Source organism: Magnolia sinica, chromosome 7, assembly GCF_029962835.1.
Source record: "Magnolia sinica isolate HGM2019 chromosome 7, MsV1, whole genome shotgun sequence".
NCBI lineage: Eukaryota > Viridiplantae > Streptophyta > Magnoliopsida > Magnoliales > Magnoliaceae > Magnolia > Magnolia sinica.
The window spans coordinates 68,714,580-68,737,966 of NC_080579.1; the positions used below are offsets into that span (position 1 = coordinate 68,714,580).

At 39.5% G+C, this 23,387-nt stretch overlaps 3 long non-coding RNA genes across 3 annotated transcripts; all 3 read left to right on the forward strand.

The window, feature by feature from the left end:
• The first annotated feature begins 9,318 nt into the window (after positions 1-9,318).
• Positions 9,319-9,859, forward strand: LOC131251425 (uncharacterized). Its single transcript, XR_009173852.1, has 3 exons — positions 9,319-9,445; positions 9,585-9,671; positions 9,756-9,859. It is a non-coding gene; the product is annotated as an uncharacterized LOC131251425 (long non-coding RNA).
• Positions 9,860-10,633: 774 nt separating this feature from the next.
• Positions 10,634-14,783, forward strand: LOC131251424 (uncharacterized). The gene is made up of 3 exons (XR_009173851.1): positions 10,634-10,756; positions 13,293-13,443; positions 14,283-14,783. It is a non-coding gene; the product is annotated as an uncharacterized LOC131251424 (long non-coding RNA).
• A 1,535-nt stretch (positions 14,784-16,318) lies between these two features.
• Positions 16,319-17,820, forward strand: LOC131251423 (uncharacterized). The gene is made up of 3 exons (XR_009173850.1): positions 16,319-16,460; positions 16,786-16,926; positions 17,657-17,820. It is a non-coding gene; the product is annotated as an uncharacterized LOC131251423 (long non-coding RNA).
• The last annotated feature ends 5,567 nt before the right edge of the window (positions 17,821-23,387 follow it).

Here is a 23,387-nt window from a genome sequence, read left to right on the forward strand (position 1 = left end):
AAATGGGCCAAATATTTTGGTCAAAATTGTGACCCAACTTACTAATTTTGTGAGAACCTAAGAATTGATGTTAGTAAGTTTTGTGGGCCCCATCATGATGTGTGTCAAACATTAACATCGTGAATTTGATGTGTCCCCTTTAGGTTATGAGATATCTCAAAAATCATCTGTATACGAAACTCAGGTGAGCCATACCATCTAAAACTATGTGAAGGCATCCTAAAAAATATAAAAGCACTTGGTGGGGCCCACATGAGTTTTAGATGCGGCTGAAACTTGGTTTGACCCCTCATCCAAGTGGGACACACATAATGAGTGGGCTGGATATGTGAATCACATTTAGGTGGGCTCAATATATGATTATGAATGTTTTAAGAAAACCCCTCTCCACTACATTTAGGTGAGTTATTCAGTACCCTTAGCATATTGAGTAAACTCTGTGGAGTCCACCGTTATTTATTTATTTTATCCACTCTCTTCATCTATGTTAATAGATAATTTTAGGTTTAAAGAACAAAAAGGAAGCATATCCAAAGCTCAAGTGGACCACACCACAGGAAATAGTGTGATTGAACCTCTACCATTGAAAAATTCTTGCAGGCCATAGAAGTTTTGGATCAAGCTGTCATCCATATCTTTTTGATATTATGAACAGGTTGGATGACAAATCAACATGACTGTGGGCCCAAGGAAGGTATTAACAGTGGAAATCATTATTCCACATTGTTTCGTGTGGCATGGTCCATTTGAGTTTTGGATTTACTGAAAATTTGGGATCAACCCACACTGTTCATCCATTTTTCGAGATCATTTTAGAGAATTCTCCAAAAAAAAAGAATCATATCCAAAGATTAAATGGACCACACCACAAATACCAGCAGGGGTGATGATTTTCACCGGTAAAAAATTTGTAGGGCCCACCATAACTTTTATTTTCCATCCAATTTGTTCATAAGGTCACAAAGTCCTGGATGAAGAAGAAAAACAAATTTCATATTGATCCAAAACTTCTGTGACCCCAAAAGGGTTTCAATGGTAGACATTTAATCCCCCACATGCTTTTGATCGTGTGGTCCACTTGATAGTTAGATCTGTCTTATTTTTGTCTCAAGCCTTATGACGAACTTGCCATATGGATGGACGGTTTGGATATAAAACATACCTCATGATAGGACCCACAAAACTTGCTGACGTCACCCAGCCCCCTCTCTCAAACATTTTGAGTTTTGAGGACTAGTTCGGGCGCCGGCCCTAACCAGTCTCTGTTTCAACCACTCTCTCATACGCTCTCCTCTCTCCTCTCTCCCTTCCTATAGATCTCTCCTTCCTCCCTCCCTTCCTGTCGATCTCTCTCCCTCCTCTCTCTATCTCTCTTCCCACTGTCTCTCTCTGTCTATCCCCACCCAAGATCCTGTTGCCGACCACCCTACCCACGCACGCCCTCTTTCTGTCTCTGAATATGTGGTTGAAGGCTTAAATCTCCAGGAACGTTGAGGTATCTCTCTCTCTCTCTCTCTCTCTCTCTCTCTCTCTCTCTCTCTCTCTCTCAATGCCGATTTAGGGTTTTTTGGATTTTAGGGTGGATTCGATTTTTTCTGGGACTTCGATTCCTGCCTAGGAGTACCTTGGCGTAAGCTCTATGGGCCACATCAGCCCAAAAAATGAGGTAGATCTAAAACTTGTGGGCCATAGCACCCATAGGAAACGGCAGGGATTGAATGCTCACCATGGAAATCAATCATCAATGGATTGGTTTGTCTGTATTTTTACTATTGAAAAACAAACCCATCAATGGATTGGTTTCTGTATTTTTACTATTGAAAATAAAAAAGAAGCAAAGGCATCTATCTCCCTTTCACAGCTCTCTCTGGCTAATTCAGTTGTGACAATCCCGTGTCACAAGGCAGCCCTTGTACATAACAATACGTGTGCTACTATCACACGTGTCAAAGGTCCAACCCATCCGTCAGTTCCATCCCACCTTGTAGATGGTCTGACCCAAAGTTTAAGTTGGTCTGCTAATCAGGTGGCCTAAAATGCATGAAAATAGATGAATGCGTAGTATGATTAGGAGAGATTATTTTCAATAGTCAAATATCCTTCACTTTGGCATACCTAAGCTTGATTATTCAAACTGAAACATCTTGGGCTAGATCTTGTGATAGTGCATCGCCATTTTCAAATGTTTGGTGACTCATCCTCCTCGCATGTGGCACTCATGTATGACCTTCTAGACCATTCAAATTGTGGGGCACATTGGATGGGTCATCTCTAAAATCACACTGATCAGAACATTCTAGCCATCTAATTGATGACTATCAAAGCTGTGCTTGAAACTACGTTAGTGAGCAATCTCAATTCCAAGGACAAAATTAAATGGAAATTCTGCAGTAATTTTTTGGTTTTATTTTGTCCACATTTGGTTTAGCGACTTAAATGGTCTGGATTACAACAGGCTATGGCCATCTACATGGGACTGGTAGCAAAGTTATCGCCATTTTTAAAATGGCCGCAAAATATATGGCCACAAATCTATGCCATGTGCATGGTCCATCTACAATGTGCCCAATATGATTTTAGAAACCTTCCTTGTTACATATACATATGGTTTCAGAGAAGAACAACTATATCAATTTCAGATAAAATCAATTTTCAGAAACTGATATTCAAAATTATCATTCACATAGAAACTTGTATTCAGAAGAATCATTTTAGGACTGCCATCCAAACCGGCCCTTAGGGTTACTGGAGAATAGTTTTTTTTTTTTTTCACTTTCATTTCTTTTCTTTTCCATCTCCTGGTTTTTATTTCGCGTCTAGTTGTGGTAAGCATTGTGCAGGTAATTTTAGGCCTCGTTTGTTAGATCTGAAGTCTAAAGACTGAAATCTGAAGCCTGAATATGAAATCTGAAGCCCGAATCTGAAATCTAAAGTCAAAAAACTTGTTTGATAATTATGGTTGAAGTCTGAAAATTAAGTACTAAATTCATACAGTCCATTAGATTTCATTTTGCACTTCATGAGCCTATAGTTTCCATTGGGGGTGTTTGGATTGGAATGAATGAGAACTAGTGGAAATTTAGGAAAGCATAAAATATTTCCATGTTATGGGGTTGGGTCATATTTCAAAAACTACTATTATTGCTTCAACCCCTTACATTAATGAAATTAGAGAAGGAAAGAGCGAAATTGCTGAGGTTAAAGCATCGATGAATGAGTTCAAACAACAAATGGAAAACAAGATGAACGAGCAAATCAACGTGTGCCAGAACATTTTATCCAGCATTGGAGAGCGTATGGTTGATTTTCAGAATCAATTAAATAGTCTAGTTCAACCAATGCAATGCTCTCCTACCATTGCTGGATCTCAGGTATTTTATCAATTAAAGAATAATGTATAGTCATTATTTTGTCCATTAAAAAAAAAATATTTGTTGTAGGTGCATTTTCGATCTGGCGAGACCTCGAGTCGTCGTGAAGATTCAGCTCCACCTCCACCTCCATGGGTGGAACAAAATTTTCGTTTGACAGATATTTGTAGTCAAGTTGTTGCACGTAGGCGGCTGATTAGAGATAATGTAGGCATCCCTCAAGATTGCGTCAAACTAATATTATATGTTGTTGAAGTTCCCAGTGCGGATATGTTCGATGATGTTGGGGACAAGACGTTGGCCGATTGCGACGTGGGTGTTCTCGTTTGGCTTAGAGTGCTGATGAAAACATAAATATTAAAGAGGTTTACTTAAAACTTTTCTTAAGTCAAGAACATACTTTTTAAATTTGGTCAAGACATGTGGATTGTGTTTAAGGTTATTTTGGATATTATTTGACTAAATATTTATCTTAAATTATTTAGTAGTTTTGCTTGACTAATCTACACAGATTTATGTTGTGATTTATTTCACCTTTTCATCTTCTTATGCGTAACATAAGGTACACATATTTCTATTATGATTTGTTTTGATTTTTTCTCTGCTTATGCGTAAAATGTTTTGATTTAAATATCAAGAACTATATAGTGGCTTGATCCCAATCTTCCGAACATTAGGTACATAAGCAGCAATAAGAGTGAGGTAGATGTAAGTTCTCGAAACCTTAAATTAATCTTGAATCATTTATATCTTTATCGCTTCATTTATATGCTGTCGTCAGGGTCAACTTGAAACTCTGTAATGTCTCGAAAAAATCCGTACAAAGACTCGAGTACCACCTCAGGCACAAATCTTTAATGAGCGAATCCTTTAGAAATTAGACGAAAACTAATTAAGTAATAAACTAAATTAATCAGTGAATTATCTTGAATCACTATCTATACGAACTGCAAGATCCAAAACCATTAGAATCACTAACTCAACATTACTCTAGAACCTAGGAGAAATCCCAAAACCCAGTTGCTCTCGGGAGCACATTAAAACTCCGTATCGGACCTGGACCGCGCGTTGAAAGTCCGATTATCGTGAAACTATAAGGTTATGACCGCCTTATTGGGCTTGACAACCATCATGGGAATAGAGCCAAATAGTATCCAGAAACGCACAACTTGAGCCTGGAGCGAAGTGTGTGAGAAACACGAATACCTTTAGAAAATGAACTCATACTTAAGTAAATTGGATCATTCGCTAGCGGGCGAAATTGAAGGTTTCAGACCGTCAGTTTCTGACCAAACTTTACCCATGGATCAGGGAAATTTCCCTACACATGTCAGTATACTTGTGGCCCTGATCGAGTGACGATGACCGTTGAACTGATACAGGTCCTCCACGGACGATCCACAAATCCGATTGGACCGAACTCATAACCTGGCTTAGATCCATGGTCAGGGAACTTACTCCATGACTTAGGTGAGAAATGGACCTTCCTAAGGGCCCTGTTTATCAAAAATAGGCACCCTTTGGCTATAACCTAAGTATACAATGGCCCTAGGGCCATTAACATCAGTTCTGAGCCTATATAATGCCCTTAAACCACCCCTCTCTCATTCCATACGAATTCTCTAACCCTAGGAGAGAGAAGAGAGAAAAGAGGAGAAAAGAGTGAGGAGAAGAGAGAGAGATATGTGGATCGTTGCTGGGATTCACTCCCACTACTCCACGTACCGAATCACCACCCCACCATCGCTACACCAACAATCCTAGCTTCGATTTGGGTAAGGAATCCTAACCCCAATCTCGTTTTAGGAATCCAAATAGGGGAATCGGTGAAATAGCTAACCTATTTCGTTATTCAAGTAACTATTGTTCTGTAGACGGAGGCGTAGTGTACGAACCAAGTTCGTAACGGGCATACTGACGAAAGGTGAACGTTTAGGTTATGGTTTTCAAGGCTTTCAATGTTAGCAATAATTTGTGTCTGACTTGATTGCTGTCATATGATATGAGTTACGACGTTTTTAATAAACTACACATGTGTGAAATATGTAAATATAAAATGCATCCTATGTGTTTGTTGAAATGTTTGAATGAATGTGAAATCCTGATTTGTACTTATAGTAAGTTCTAGTCTTAAATACATGTATGTTATATACTTTATAACCGATGTTATGAAATGAATTGCTATAATTCATATTGTAACAAGTCTAGTCTATATATTTGGCAATGTGTAGTCTAAGTGTTTGCTAAAATGTCTGAATGAGATTTTGTTGATGGATTGTACTTATTAAGTGTATTGAGACAGGATTCTTAGTTTCCTTAGTCATATGAATAGTTTTCTTCATGTATTGTAAATTGTCACTATATGATTTGTGGATGAAATACATATGTATGTCAACTTGTCTAATGTGTTTGATAAAATGCTTAAATGAGATTTATGTTTGTATTGTTTGTTAAATGCTGATATGAGTAGCATATGTGATTCCTTATTGCATTTGAGTATGATTGGGACTACTTCGTAGTCTAGGCAATCGGTAACGGTTCCCGTTTGAGCGGCCGAACTAGTTTTGCCACGTTAGATACATTCGAGGAATCTGAGTCGTACGGTGATTGTCGACAGTGGTTAGGCCACATGGAGTGCTTACACGCTCTATGTCAATCACTTTAACGTACGCTCGTACCAATCGCACTTGTCAAGTAACCCGATTGGCCTATTATGTGTTTACCATGTATGGACACTACTGCTTGAATCTAAGGTACCCCTTACCACAGTAAAGCCCATTTCAACCATGGTATCACGATCTGCTAAGACTCATGAGGCGGGCATGGTGGTATGGGATACCGTGGTAGAGCTGTTGGCCTACGCTGGGGTGACGAGTCTCCCTATAGTGACCAATGAGCAACCTAAACTCGTGAGCCGAATACAGTGGTATGGGATACTGTATTCGAGCTATCAGTCTATGTTAAGGTAATGAGCTTTCCCGTAGTGACCTCGAGTATAAACTAGGCCTACGATGAGGTGACGAGCCTCTCCGTAGTGTCTTCGAATGTAAACTCGTGAACTTACTTATCCACTGCTTTTCATTAGGGGTGATGCCCTACAACTTGCCTATCGTATGTGATTAACTAGGATTGACGACCTTAGATGAATCATTGTTTAGGTAAGTGATATAAAGGGAGGTACCTTAACTTTTCGAATCTGCTTTATGAATAAGCCTAATAAATTACTTGGCTAACACGACCATGCACCTCATTGCATGTGCTTTAGCGAGGAAGCGCACGTTTAGGGAGTTTGCCATGCGCGATCATGAGATGAGGTCGCTGAGGGATTGCAGGCGAGGGCATGCATCATTACAGTATACCATTCCTACATTAACAAGAGTACTTAGGATATGATTGTTGTACTGCTTTATCATTACTGTTCGACTGAATTGATAACATGTTAACCTTTGCCTTATAGTACCACTGAGTTGATCACTCACTCCCACTCTAGGACAGTGTTTTAAAACACTAACCAGACTCTTTTTTAGATGCAGATTATGGCGAGGTTTATGCGATGGAGCCGGACTTCTTCGATGACAAGTTCTACGTGCAACTCTCAGGTGGGTCTATGTAGACCTAGAGTTGTGTCGCTGGGATTACGGGAATATGGATTAGTTGGATATTTACACTTTGATATTTTGTAAATTTTGGAACAATTCATGTTTACATTTAGCCTGGTAACATACTCATACGCTGGGGATTGAGAAACTCTTATATACTTTACATATCTATCTTTGTCTTCCGCTTGCCCAAATTCATTAACTCTAGAGTATGATATGCTGTTTTAGTGTAATCTCACTCATGTTTAACCCACTGATATGGACAACATTTAATCATCATTATCTATGTTGCATAAGTGATGCATTGGAACTCGGGAATTGAGCTTTGCTCGACCCTCGATTTTCGGGGCGTTCCAAGTTGGTATTAGAGCATGATTTGGATTAAACTGGACCTGGGTTATGGTAACACGACGCTCATTAACGCATTTTGACTTAGGTGGGGGCGATAAAACGTAGAAATGATCATAGGATCCCAAGTTTCACCGACGGGCGTAACTGACCGTTGAAATGTGACCCGTATACGTCTGTGATCATGTGAAATGGTCCCAACTCCTTTTAAGATCGTTAATCGATGGGTTTGGACGATGATTTGGCAAGTCCCACACTCAAATGACCCGAAAAACGTGAATGTGTAAGATGGAACCCAAAACCGCCTCAAACGGACGAGGGGGCCCAAACCACGAAAATTGGTGGGACCCAGGGGGTCCCCTGCATATTTTCGGCACCCCGAGAGGGGGAAGCCACCGCCCCCAGGGCGGCGCCATCGCCCACGGTCCAACAGACCGCGGTGCCACCGCACCTATGTCTAGCGGGCCCGCGGGTCTGGTGGCCCGCCGCCCCTCACACACACATGTTGGTCCCCCCCACGTGTGGGACCACCCTATTTCCCCTCTAATGCTTCATTTCACCCCCACCTAGCTTCTAAACCCGTCTAACCCCTCCAAAATCTGATTTTTCTTCTCAAATCTCCCTTCCATTCTCATATCTTCTTCTTCTTCTACAATACATACCCACCTCCACCATTTTCCTCAAAACCCATCACTTACCACCTTCTATCTCCCTATTTCCTCTCATTTGAGCACGCAAATCCATCTTTGTGTCTCATAAACCCCAAAACCTACCAACCCATCTCCTCCTCCAAACTTTCTTCACTTCTATGGCTCTTTTTGCGTCATCGGGATTACGGGAATATGGATTAGTTGGATATTCACACTTTAATATTTTGTAAATTTTGGAACAATTCATGTTTACATTCAACTTGGTAACATACTCATACTCTAGGGATTGAGAAACTCTTATATACTTTACATATCTATCTTAGTCTTCCGCTTGCCCAAATTCATTAACTCTGGAGTATGATATGCTGTTTTAGTGTAATCCCACTCATGTTTAACGCACTGATATGGACAACATTTAATCATCATTATCTATGTTGCATAAGTGGTACGTTGGAACTCGAGAGTTGAGCTTTGCTCGACCATCAATTTTCGGGGCGTTACAAACTCCTCATAACCCGCTCTGCCGTAAGATATTACGGTGTATGATGGTTCCCAGTAGGTTAAGTTGAAAATTATTATAAAGAGTTGGTTGGATATTTTTTATTTTTTATAAATGTTGTTAATAGTTGGATGGATGATGAATGTATTTGCGAATTTAAATGAAAATAAAGAACTTATAATATATATATATATATATATATATGTTATCAATGGAGGATATCTTATTTAGGGGGACATGAACTTGCCCCAATATTGGTTGTATGTTACTAGTATGTAGTAGATAATACTAGGGTTGAGCTCATATATCCAAAGCTCTAGTGGACTACACCATAAGAAACAATTGCAATAATGATATTGAAACCTTACTAGCGTCCACAGTGATGTTTATTTGTCATCCAACATGTTCTTAAGATCACCCAAACATGGACGAAGGGAAAAAACAATTAGCAACTTCATGATTTTTTCGGCTGAAAGCATAGTGCAATTTGGATAACTGAGCAATGAACCCCAGGCCCAAATGGTATTGTACATTCTTTCGGTTGAGTACAACGAGGAACCTTTATATATCTTCTATTTCCACAGTAGATCAGCTTAAGATTTTTTCCATTTAAGGAGATCTTCGGTGAAAGGCTAACCATGGTTATTTTTCCATATTGAAGTTCGGATTTACCCATGGTTATTTTTAATTAGTTTTTAATGGCATATTTCAATAGGGCTACAACATTAGTTTCGGGTCAACCCCAACCAAACTGATCCTCATTCAAACTGCAGAATAGGGTGTTTTCAGTGACGTACATATCTTGTTGAAACTCTTGCATGTGTAATGTTGAGTCTTCTCCTTCTAAACATTCCTTCACAAAGGGACTGACTGAACTTTCAGGAAACATTCCTTTACAAAGGGACTTACTGATTCTTTCTGTTTGACAAGGGGTACGATGACATTCCCAAAGAGATACCCAATGCTGATGCCAAAAAGGTAGCTGATTTATAATTTTCATGTGTTATAATACAACCCAATCTTAACAAATACAATTCCCTAGAAGCACACCAGTTTATGAATGACTTGCTTAATTGCTTCCTTGCATGTATGTTTCACTTGAATTGGTTTGCTGCAGCCAGAAGACTGAGATGATGAAGAAGATGGTGAATGGACAGCTCCAACCATTCCAAATCCTGAATACAAGGGTCCATGGAACCCAAAGGTTTGTGAACTAGTAATGCCAATCCAGATAAATATTGAGTTTTAGGTACCATGATTTTGAATTTTCTATTTCATCCATTGACAGCAAATTAAAAACCCCAACTAGTAGGGAAAATGGAAGGCTCCGATGATTGACAATCCAGGTTCAGGCAGATTTTACATTTTTGATTAAATTGTCCTAGGTTCTTAGTTGTCGCCAATATCTTTAATGACGAATAATTCGCGTGGGTTGTTTCGAATTTTAGTGATGGATCTTATCTGTCAGTAATCTACGATGGACCTTATTCGTTGCAGATTAACGACGGATATAATTCGTCGCAAAAAAAAATTACGACCCGGAAAACAGCTACGGACCAAGTGACGGACAAAATCCGTCGTTTATTTAGTTTTACAACGGTTTTGGTGCATCACAAATTCACGATTTTGGCATAGTGTAATGACTCCCCTGTATGAAAACTACTTGTACATGGGAATTTTTCATTAGCGCATGTCATTGTTGGACAGAGTGCACCATCAAGCAACACTACACTAAAATCATGGATCTGGAACAACTAAGGATTTGGTTTTAAAATGGTTTTAAACCATATCTAATTTGCCACGATTTGGAACCGTTTTCAAATTTCTGACTCCAATCAACTTTTTAATGGTTGAGGTTGCTGTTCGAACTGCTTTTTTGGTGTGTCCCACTTAGGTTTTGGATCTTCCTGATTTTTAAGATCCTATTTAATTATTATATTTGAAAAGATATGGACGGAGTGGATTTGATTAAGATCATCTCCGTGGACCCCACATAACCCTAGGTAGCACTTGGATATATCTCTGTCTAGGGTCACAGCCCATTTGATCCTTGCGTTGTTTCCCAAATCCGATAAAACCCTCATCTCTCTCTCTCTCTCTCTCTCTCTCTCTCTCTCTCTCTCTCTCTCTCTCACGCGATCTCCCTCTCCCTCTCTCTCCCTCTCCCTCTCTGACTCTCGATCTGCAATCCTAACACTGCATCCACCAACCGTTGAAACCCTGCCACATCTCCGGTCATCAATAGCAATAGAATGTTGTTGAGCTCCCACCTGTTGCCAATCTGAAGAGGTAATGTTTCCTTTTGATTTTTGTGTTCATTTTGGTTTTGAATCTCTGTTTTGAATATCTGTTTGGATGATGAAATCAGCTGTAATAGAACCCTAGTTGAAGCTCTGTTTGCTGAGAGTATTACCTTGAAGCGTTTTTTTTTTTTTTTTTTTCTTTCATGCTGATTGGTACAGGAGTGGGTTGGAGTTCAATAAAGTCATTTTGGATCTTTAACCGTCTTTTTATCCAACTCGATTGGGACTGTAATGGTTTTTGGCTAGTTTGGTTTTAAATTATGAAATGTTGTCTCCCTAGGGCCGGGCCTATAAAAATAATATTTTGCCTGACATATTGACAATTCTATGTTAGTGTAAAATCCACTCTGTCCATGAGTTTCACCAGATCATGTTAGGATGACAGCCCAAAAAGGAGTTATATCCAACAACCAAGCGGGCCACACCCCATGAAACAGTGGGAGTGGAAACACCCTGCATTGAAATCTTCATGTAACAGGCGTTGCAGGAAACTCCAGGCAAGCTGCTTACCGTTCTAGCTTGAATCCAGCCCAAGTCCATCAAAGGACAAAATCATGCAACACATATCCAGAAAAGGACGCCCACTAAATTCATTTGGATTGAGTCCGTTGTCCATCCAAACCCATCTATGCACTTTGACTAAAACCAGTCCTATGCTATAGTTGCTCCTCAATGGTCTGAACAGGTATTAAGTACTTGTCTTGCGTTGAAACATATGGGCCAGGCTTAGGTCATCAAGGTGAAATTGCTTTGAAAAACAAGCTAAAAGCCAAGCATTTCGGCAGTTGTTGTGACAGACCATAGCATGTCTTGCAGGGCGTGTTCCATTGTAACTATTCACCCATATATTGCACTCCGCCTGGTATATGTAAATGTCTAGTAATGTCCCGAAATACTAATACCATTTTCTCTCCATACAGTAAATATACGTGAAAAAATGAAGGAAAAAAAAAAAAAAAAAACCACATATGACATGAAAGTGACCATGTCCAAATACACATATGACATATCCAACATAGTCCATGTCCAAAGCCCGCTTTCCACCCATGCTGATGAAAACTTAATGTTTAACAATAACTATAGCCATTCCCAAATAGAAACCTATTGGGTAAGCCCACAACCACATTCAAAACCCATTTTAAGCGATAAACATTGCCATATTTATGCATAGAGAAGCATACTTACCATAGAAACAGACTCATGCCCAAGAAAATCCATGCTGGAAAATCTAGCATACTTGGACAAACTTTAAAAAAAAAAAAAAAAGAAAAAAAAAAGAAAAGAAAAGAAAAGAAAACCACGTGGAAACTCTCCACTTGGATGTGTATTACCAAAGAAAATCTATTTATGATCTTTCTATGCTGAGGTGACTCTCCTGTCATCAGCAGAACATCATATCCTCAATGCATGACGACTTCAATTTCCATGAGCATACCTGAGATTGTGGAAGTTTGCTAAACACGCATGTATCATTTGTGGCTGGCCTGAGTGGTTTTCTGGACTAACTTTTGGTTGGATAATGTACACTGTTTTCCACCTGATACGTGGCATGGATGTCATACACATGTGCCGAGTTGACACAGATCTACTCCGATTGAAGGAAATTGGGGCAACCCATTAACTAATTTTTGCTTTGTTAGAACAAAATGAAAGTAATTTGGGAATGCATTGATTTAAGAACTTAGAGCATCTGAATGAAAGAAATCCTATTACATGTGTATTTATTATATATTTGTGATATTGAATTTATGTTTTTCTTTACCATTTGAGAGTACATTAAATACAAACCTCAGGGCTTTTTGAAACTCGCACTTTTTGTAATTCCCAGATCTCAAGTTGAGTTATAAAGTTCTTCCTTGAGGTTGGATTGCATTTCTTTCAAGGGATATCAAGTGAGAAGTGAATGGAGCAAAGCCTGAAAAAAGCTGGCGCTGCCCAGCACTCCAATTCTCACCTTCATCGCTCACTATCAATTGAAACAGAAGGAGAAGAATGAATTTCGCTTAGTCGCACTTTATGGGACATTCTTCTTATAAATGGTTGATAGAATCGACGTACTAGATGAATCAAGAAGGTTGGGAAGGCTACACTTGTCTAATCGAACTTAAAAGACACTAACTCTTCAATTGGAAGGTTTCAAAATTTCTTTGCAGTCCTAATTTGAATATTGCCAAGGTGTGGAAGTTCTCAGTTTGACTAGATTTCCATGGCCAACAAGATTCTGTTTGTCTTACAGTTTTGTGACAATCAAAGACTAAAAGGCTATTGGTCCATGAAAGCAATATTTCTTAAAATATCTCTGGAAAAATAATGTAAAACAAGAAACTGAATGAATCCATGGCCAGTTGAGAAGGATTAAATTTTATTTTATTTTTTGTGTTTCTGGTAACATGAGTAGCATGGATATATTATAATTGTTGGATACTGCACATGCTCTTGGTGGAGGCTTATACTAACTCTTCAGGTTCTGTATCTTTTTGATAAATGAAAAAAAGAAAAACTAAATTACACTTCTTAATCAGGGTACTGGATAACCTGAAAGATTATGCAATAAGAGCTCTCGTTAATGTTGTTGATCATCTTGGCACTGTTGCTTACAAATTAAATGACTTGTTTGAGCAAGAAGTATTAGATGTCTCTACTGTGGGGTTAAAGATTTCATGTCTCAATCAGGTAGCTCTTTATACACGTGTCTAGCTGGACTTTTATTATGTCGCAAAAGGCCTTGCTCTGTTTGATCGAAGCTGATTGTTCTGACATTTTTATTTAGCAACTTTTACCAAGTATGGCTAAGAACTGTTATTAGCTTCAGTTCAAATTACAATTGGTAATGATGAACTGCATTATAACTCTTATTCTTTGATTTCCCAAGCTAGATTCTGTCAACAAAAAGGTGCAGTTTAATCCACAGCCACATATCCTTTTGCTCCGGTGGTAGACTCATGAGTTTCAACACCCGGTCAAGGGTTCGAGTATCCATAGGTGGTGAAATCCCACTATGGCGTGAGTGTGTGGGTGTGTGTGTGCGTGTTAAAAAAATATATAAAATAAAATAAATAAAATAAAATCCACAGCCACAGACTGACTTCAGGAAAAAGCACATACAAGCAAAACAACGCCCTCATCCTTCAAGTATCTTGTTCATTTGTTGGAGGCAGATTCTTTTCATTTCAACTATGTTTATTTCCAATTTAGTTTATTCTTTGATGCACTTAATGATTTGTTATTGATGGCCTTGATACATGAAATCTAGAAACTCCTGTATCAAAAACCAAAAACCAAGCATACGTTTTCGCTGTTGGTGTTTATTGCAAATGATGTTATTATGTCATACTTTGTTTCTTTCTATACGTCTTGCAGGGTGAGTTTCAGACTAAAAACTGATACAAATCTCTTTGAGATTGCAAAGTGCAAGACACGTGTCTGCAATTGAGGTATATAGTGTACAAATTTCTTGAATTTTACTCTTTTGTTTTATATAGGAATTTAAATTCACTAATTCTCGTATTCAGTTCTTCTTTTATGGTTTCAGATCCTTCCACATGATTGTAGAGAATGGACAGTCATGATCTATCCATGTTCATAGGGAAGTTTCTTCTCATCTAGTTTGTAATTCTATGATTCTTAATCCTAAACCATATATTTTACCAATTCAAATTGACAAATTGTGCAATTTATGAAAAAAAAAAAAAACTTTTAGGAGTTGCTTTTTCTTTTAGCGAAACTTGCAACGTGATTCTAGTTGTAATATACATTGCTATCATTTGCTCTGCAAATTTTAGATGATTTTTCTTTCATAGTTAGATTTTAAAACTTTATTCATTTCACTACTGCTTTGCAAGATCATTTTAGTCCAACAAACTGGTTCTTACTGTTCAAGTTTCAACTTCTGCAGACAAATCAGTTGGATGTTCAGCTGAAAGCAGTGCAGTTGCTTGGTGACCTGTTTGCTTTACCTGACTGCAATATTAAAGAAACATTTTAGCTACTTCTCTTCTTCTTCTTCTTTTTTTTTAAATATTAAGTTCCCTTTTCTTCAAAACGACATGCGAAGAGTTTCAAGCTGTTAGAATTCTTAATCTGACATTGTTCATTCGGATGTGGCATTGATGTGGTCTCTATAACAGGGTGTAGTTTGGTTCATGGAATATATGGGCATGCATCAGCATGGTTGTAAAATGGTAGTGGTTCATGCAAAATCGTTCATACCCAAACACTCATCTCTCTCTCTCTCTCTCTCTTCCAGAAAGCAACACAGGTACCCTCCCTCTCTCTCTCTCTCTCTCTCTCTCTCTCTCTATGTAAGATCTAAGATTCTAAATCAGACATTTTTCATTTCTCAAAGCTTTCTAGATCTAGGGTTTCGATTTTCTTCTCTTCTTTTTTTAATATTTTTCTATATTGTATTGTATTCATATATGTTCATGATATCTACACCATCACTTTTTGAGATGTAATTTTAGATCGGTAGGTTTTCCGCATTTGTTTTTATATTTTGTTGATTTGGGATAGAATTTGTATTTGAAGCTCTAAAAATGCATTTTCGAGCTTCGATTTACGATGATTTCTGATCTCGTTATTGTAGTACTTCAACCTGTTGGATTTTACAAATTTATTTTGGTAATTTGTTGAGTTTTGGATGGAAATTGCATCCAGAGCTCTGGAAATGAGATTTCGAGTTATGATTTTGGGTGTTTTATGTTGATTTTAGGGAGAGTTTAGTTGAGGAACACTAATGGTCGGCCCACCTGATGGATGGCCTGGATCTTTCAGAGGAAATTCCAAGAGCAGCTCTGCCAAACATGGATCAATATCCCATGGTAATTGCTTTCCATGTAACAACATCCATTGATTATCCTCTGTGCAGTCTGCCAATCGACAATTTTGAAGACATGTAAAGGCAATTCAAAATGCGATTATTCAAACCATGCTCATTTTCCATGGCATAGCAATGGATTGCTTGAACCGTCGTACTAATGTTAATTCGTATTATATGGGCATCTTTACAATGTAAATTGTTTCCTCATTTGCATATCGTTCAATGGGTCATCCATTGTGGGATTGGAGATGCCTTTCCGACGGGAATGCTAATGTTAAGCCTATGATGATATTGATCCCAAATCTGATTCCAAAATAAAGACTGACATTGTAGTAATACCACAAATAACAAACTTGAAAAATACTACACTGATAACACAACAAAGAGGACAGATTTTAACATGCCTCAACATAAATGCAAAAGCAACAATTAGTGAAAATACTTTAATTGCTAACCTAAGAAAGCCATTTTCATAAATACTAAATAGTTAATTCCATAATTATATTTCATTACTATTTGCTTGCCTTCCAGTTGGAATCTAACTGGTACATCAATATGTTGCAAGATTACCTGTGAATAATCATGCAACACTTTCACAGGTACTTGCTCATGTTTACTTCTTCTTCTTCTTCTTCTTCTTCTTTTTTTTTGCGACTTTGTCATATTTTTTTCTTAACAATGAGTTTGTGTTGTATCACGCTTCCTTTTTCACATTAATAAATGTGGACAACATGATGTTGATGATTCTTAAATAAACAAGGACATAATGGACTCATTATCCAACATTAGAGAGTTTATTAAAGCTACCCAGTTCATTGGTCAAAGATCAGTGGACTCTCCAAGAGAACTGTCAAGCATTTTCAAGGATTTTGTAAGCTTTCTTTCCTTCTTTATGTTCCGATGTTGATATATTCTCTATCTGGGAAGGTTGACTGTTTCAACTTTTTAGAGTCTTGAGTTTCCAGTTTTGGATTTGGGAGGCCATTGTTCTTCGGAAATTCTTTTTGCTTGATGAAACCGAGCGAGCCTTTCTTCTTGTTTGTCTATTTATGCAGTGATTATTTGTTAATGTAAGACTTTGGTTTCAAGTTTCTTGAAGTTCCTTTTGTTTTTACCAAAGCACCATGGTGCTCGGGTTGCAGAATATTCTGTGGCTGTACCCCTTTTCTGAATATGATGGTTTGATTGTGAAATAGGTTCTGTCCTCGCATACTCATTGATGTGAGCAAGATAGACATGACCAGAATTGTGACTGGGAGCATTACTCCAAGTTAACCTCTGAGATTGGAGACAAAGTACAGATAATGGGGGATGACCTCTTGGTCACAAACCCAAAGGTTAGCTCCAGTAACTCTTTGTTTTTTGTTTTTGATTTTTGTTCCTTTCTTTTCATTTTGGTAGAAATCATGAATGGTACTTGTCGAGTGTTTTTATAGTAATAAAGAAGCACGTGGAAAATCACATGGCCACTATCACTTGATCTACACGTATTCCAAATCAATGCTCTAAATCGTGGCCACACTTCAGATGGGGCATAACCACAAGATGAGATCCGTTGGAAAATCACTGATAGACGTTTGTTGACCGTTGACCCCCTTTTTTATTTAAACCTTCCATTTTATAATTCAATTTGAATCGTCCAAATCAGTAGGCCCACTTTGGACAAACTCCCAATCAGATTGATTGAATGATCCTAACCTTTAATTTAGTGGATATTTGGTATAATCATTGGATTAGTCTAATATTTTGTTTAGACCCATCTAAGGTGGGACCCATGATTTGTATTGTTTAATTTTAATTAACTGTAAGCCACATGTACAATCTTCAAGTGCATGCATATGAACCATCACATCCTGCCATGATATCAAAGAATTACTCTTTTTTGTTTGTACACCGTATAAAGCAGGGCCCACTAAAGCTGTTTGGATATGTCTATATGCCTAGTGTATCAAATACAGTTCATCTTCTTTTGCCTTTTGATGTTGATTAGTCCTTTCAATTGGGCCTTGTTTTTATTTGAAACCGCTTTTGTCTTAATTGCATTCTAATCAATTTGTTGTTTATAAGGGGTTCATGATCCTTCCCATAGGAGCTTCCTCTTTCAAGGAGGCAATGAAGATGGGTGTGGAAGTATATCTTCATTTGAAGACAGAAAACTATTAGAGAGGCCATAATGTTGAGTCGTTGTTGAGATGTTGTTGTAGGCTTTTTCTTGATTAGAAATCATGGAAGATTTTGTAAGACCCGACCCGAGATTTCTTATGTGTGCATGTGTGCGTGTGAGTATGCATTCCATTCATCTTGGTCCTGCGGTCCAACCGGTCGAATTCCGGTGACCCGTGACTTTCGGTTAGCGTTTGCGGTCTTCCTCGAGTTCGGTCACATTGACCCGACTTGGATCGGCTTGAGACCCATGCCATCTTGTCCGTATTGGCGCCGCGGTTCCAGCGCCACGTCCCGTGCGTTAATCCGATATGTACATCTCAAGTTATGAGCATCAATCGATATGGGCCATTGATTGCATGATTGGTGGACCCCACCATGGTTTACACATTATCTCATGCACATGATGTCACTCTAGGCTAAAATTTCTAAAAGGCTACTACCCTACAACCTTGTTTGTATCTCCCTACTACAATCATCACTTTCTCTACCCTAGGTAAGAGAGGTAATGATTACTTCCCTTAAAAGCCTTTTTCCCTCTCTTTCCCTCTCATTTCTCTCTCTCCTCTTCTTCCCTAGTAACTTCCCTCCATTATTCTAGCCCATCTTCCCTCCATTCCAGCCCCTTTTCTTTCTTATTTCTTCTCAATCTCACCATTGCAATCCCATCTTGGCCATTGATTCATGACCCTTGAAGCTTGAGGTTCATGGTGATGGTAGAAGCTTGAAAATCCAAGAGGTGGGTACTCTTCTTAGCTTCATCTCTCCTTCTTCTTCCCTTCTTCCTTTCTCTTTTGCTACATGCATGGAAGCATGTAGGGCCCACCAATCTATGGTGGAGGCCTTATATGGTTCCTAGGATGAAGGCCAATGGCTTAGATCCTTCGCAATCCATTCTATGGAGGGCCATTTTCCATGGACCCACCATGATAATCTCCTCTTATTTCTTGCATCTCATGGGCCACCTAGGCCTTTTCATGCATGTAGAGAAGGGATCCCTACCATCCAGCAACTTATTTTGATGTATCTTGGCTTGCATGTAAGTGTATGATATAGTGATAGTGTGGATTTGTGTGTGGGTGGTCCATTAGTGGCTGGACCTCCCACCTATGGCCGATCTTGCTCCTTATCTCCCTCCTTTCCCTTATCTTCTTCTATACATTCTCTGATGATGTGTGGCCCACCAAAGTAGGTCAGCAACATCCCAGGCCCTTAGCAAGATGGGATGTCCAAGCCCACCTTGATTGGACGTCCAGGCCCAATCATGCATGCATGGTTTGGATGGCCTCTAAAATGGATTTCATGGAGGCTTGAGAGCTCTGATGGGTTTAGAATTTTGTGAACTTATTAAGGTGGACCCCACATGAGGAATCAGGGCTATGGATCCTTTGATTTATTTGTATGGGCTGAAATATGGACAACCTATGTTGCTATCTAGATTTCAGGCCCAGTTGAAGCATGTGTTTTGAGCTACTGTTTAGACCTATTTTCAGGCCTTTTTATTCTAAATTTCTTTAGGATTTTTGTAGTGTGTGGACCCCACTTTGATGTGGTATGGGGCCCACACCCTACCTCCCATGATTGAGGCCCATGGGTTGGGCCAAAGATGGCTAACTGTGCAGAAATTTCTGGACAGTTCAGCAATGCAGTATGGCAGAAAACACTATATTCACCTGACTTTCTGGAAGAAGTGGGCCACCCCAGTGGACCCCACTTGTCGTTCAGATGTAGGGCCACCTTCTTCCCCAATTTTCCAAGGGTTTGGGTGTGTCCAGGCCCATTCCATGTGGTCCCAAACATGGGAACAGTCAGAATTCCAGCAACAACCAGTTTTCTGGACAGATTGTAATCCTGAATTAAAATAAAATGCTTCTGAGTATCCAAAAATTATAAAATTTTGTGGAGATGGAGCTCACCCATGGTAAGACCCACCTACCAATTTTTGGGGCCAACGGACCCCTGTTCACACCATGGCAAGGGCTGCACCGGCCCACCACGTTAGGACATCCAGGTCAGACAGATTTTCTAGATAGTCTGTTTTCTTTAAATTAATCAAAATACTTTTAGTTATCCAAAAATTGTAAAATTTTTTGGAGGTGTGGCCCACCCATGTAAGTACCAATCTACAAAATTTTAGGTCCAACGGGCCCCTGTACCGTTTGTGGTGTGGCCTGGAGTGGCCCATCGGGCTGGGACGCCCAGGCTGGGGTGTCTAGCCTTGGTTGGCCATTCAGGCCACCTTGTGGGCCCACCTTAGTGTATTTTATATCCCACCGTTCATCTATGTGGGATCCATAGGGAACTTGATCATCCTCCCCTTCAGTAGCATCCAATTGGGGCCCATTTGGGTGAGTTTTTGGGCCAAGTACCCAGGCCCATAGAGCTGCCTAGACATGGGACGCCCAGCCCATTGAGCTGTTGCTGGACGTCCAATCCAGCAGCATGGCCCATCTGATTTATGTGTTTAATCCACTCCCTTCATTTGGTGGACCCCCCTGTGACATGTATGGGTCACCAAGAACTAAAATAAACATATAATTTAATTAATTTTTGAATTTCCAGCAATGCCAGATTGTGGGTAGGCTAAAATTTCAGTAATAGGTCCATGGTTGCTCCCCATAAATGGATGTTTTGGGGTAGCATGGTCCACTAAATTTAGGGATATTGTTACACATATCTTGCCCTATTTTTAATTAGATTTTGAGCTTAATTAGTGCATACTTAAGGCCCATTCCAATTGGATTTTTATTGGGCTAGTCTTCTTGGTTATTTGTTAGGTTTTCCTAAGCCCATTGTCTTGAAACTTTTGATAGGCCCATTGGACCCTTGGGGCCTATATTTATCTTGCCATTGTGATGGGTTTTATGGGCCAAAATATTCAAATAGTTGGGCCCTTACTTGCCCATTAAAATAAACTCATACTTGGGCCGAGATGTGAGGCCCAACTTGTTCTAAATATAAGAATCACCCATATGTTAGAATAATGGGCTGCCCATTAGACCCACCACAATGAGTAGACTCATGATCTTTATGGTTGGGCCCAAACCTTGTTTAAGGGCCCACCATGATACTAAAATATTAGGCCTAGTACATGGCCCATCAGGCCATGGATTGCTTGGGCCTTGGACTTTATATGCGTAGTGGGCTACCTTTTGAGACCTAGTTGAAGTTGGATGTCCTCCTTGGTGGCCCTAAAGTAGGCCCATAGGGTCCTCATAGGTGGTTGAAGGCCCACCTTGGACCTTGTTAAGACCATTTCCTCCTTAAGACTTTATGACTCTCTTAGCTTGTAGGTCATCCCAAAGTATTGGACCCCACTAGAGGACTTCACTTATCCTTAGAGTATCTGTCTATGTGTCTAGACCTTGTCCCTCCTTATGAAGGAGAAATATATTCTACAAGTAGCGCACTTACATCATTATGACCCATATGCATCATTTATGTGAATTGATTGCATTGTGTAGTAGTCATAGTGGGATGAAGTTTCTCCCCTTGTGCACATTGAGTACCGGAAGCTTGTGCATGATCTGTATGTGTAACTCATGCATTGGCATCGCATTTCATGATGATACCGCCCTTGCTTCACCAGGGCCTTGCCTCCACAGGAACGTTCGTGGATGGCCGTATGAGGGGACACCGGAAATATTACTTGAGCATACCGGGTGCATAGGATGCCCATGGGTGAAATTCTCAAAACTTCCATGGTACCAAGGATCTGCCGCAATGCCGTGACTGAGTGGAAAATATGAGCGCACAAGGGCCTTATACTATTAGGCCGCGACTCCCACTGTCGTGTAGTCGGTTGGGTAGGGGTGTGGCCTTACTTGCCTGATGTAAAGATGCATTACTAGGCTGAGTCTGACTAGCTCGTAAATGGGTCCACTACCTTTAGGCCTTGCTGGTGATTGGCTGTCCGCAGGTAGGGTAGTGAGGTCTCTTACGCTCATTTGACTGCGCGGGTCTGTAGAGCGGCAATCATTCAGCAGTGTACTGGACCCCGGTGATTTCCTGATGATTGGAAATGTACTTGATATGTGAATTGGTTATGAGCACTGGCATTACTTTGCATCGCACCCCCATCGGCTGTATAAGTCCCTTATGCATCGCCTTGGTAAGGCGCCAGTACTCATTACATCGTATTCATGATAAGCCTTGGTAAGGCTGGTGATATTATCATTGAACATGTTTCCCTTCTTGTACCTCCTATTATTCTTCTGCGCACTATTGTCACACACTTTCAGCACCCTCTAAGCTTCTATAAGCTCATGCATGATTGATGAATGCAGGAGACCCTAAGCAAGCGTCATAACGGTAGAGCTTGGATTAGAGTTAAGCTTGAGGACTCCGATGTTGCAAACTTTTCTCTCCTTCTATTATCTTATGTATGTCCTTTTGGACCTTATGAAAACTTGTAAAAGTTCAAATTCATAATAGATTTTGTGATGTGTGCCTTTGTTATTCTCAGATATACTTGTTATGATCTTGGGTATGCTCGCATTGGGAATGATTATATGATTATGAAAATCCTCCTTGTAGGATCCCAGGATCGGAACCTGCCTCAGGAGCCGAAAATGGGGTACTAAGGAGGTTGTTGCGGCCAGAACCGGCGATCGGGTTCCTTGTGAGTTCGGTTATCGAGTCTGGGGCGTGACAGATTTTCATCTACAAGTTGCAAGTATCTTTATTTGAGAACATGTGACTCTACTTTGGATGATTGGAAATCACACTGATTAAATGCTCCTAACCATTCTATAGGATGATTCTTATAGAAGGGAAAATGAATTAAATAAGATCCATCAAAGTTCATGTGTCTGTCCTTTTTCCCCCTAAAAGACCTCCAATCCAAGGGTTACCATTGATCCAGCCCACACCACCCAAAAAAGAAAAAATTGCATACCCTTCCAACAAAGCCACCTTCAACAGCCTTCATCTGAGTTGGTGGACCTGCCAGCCTGTACCAACAAACAACAGGCATTATGATAAACCAAAGATCCAGGAAATATCATATAGAGGATTAAGACAAATGAAGACTTGCCAAACATCAGCAGAAACAAGATGTCAAAGACAAATACATAGCTAAATGACGCCAAAACAAACTTACCATTGCACAAATACATAGCTGAATGCTTTTTATATTTATATTTATATTTTTTGTTTCTTTCATCATAGCTCTCTTTCTTTTTAGAAGTTCATATAAAATCAAACCCATCATGGAATTCAGTTTGTTTTATAAGCTCTTCTTGCTATACTTAAGCTTTCTTTTTGTCTTTTTTTGGAGGTTCAAATTGAATCAAAACCATTTGAGTCTCAATCTTTTCTTTGCGATTTATAGTTGTACCAATATGACATCACTAATCTAGTCACTTGGAGAAGTGTAGCAGCCTCTGCAAATTTGGGAGTCTTGTACTCCAGCTGCTGCAGAGAATTCTATCAAGCTATTTCCACCATGGTCTTTAATGCAACCACCCACCCCCAGAAACCTGTGTTCCCAAACGGGCAAACATCAAAATCCAACATGCCGCAAACATCAAATTTTTTTGGTTCTAATGTCCATTTATTGTTTGCCAATGTGGATTTTGACATGTGCACCCAACATAACATGACAATTTTTAGATGTATGGAGTGCTGTTCAAGC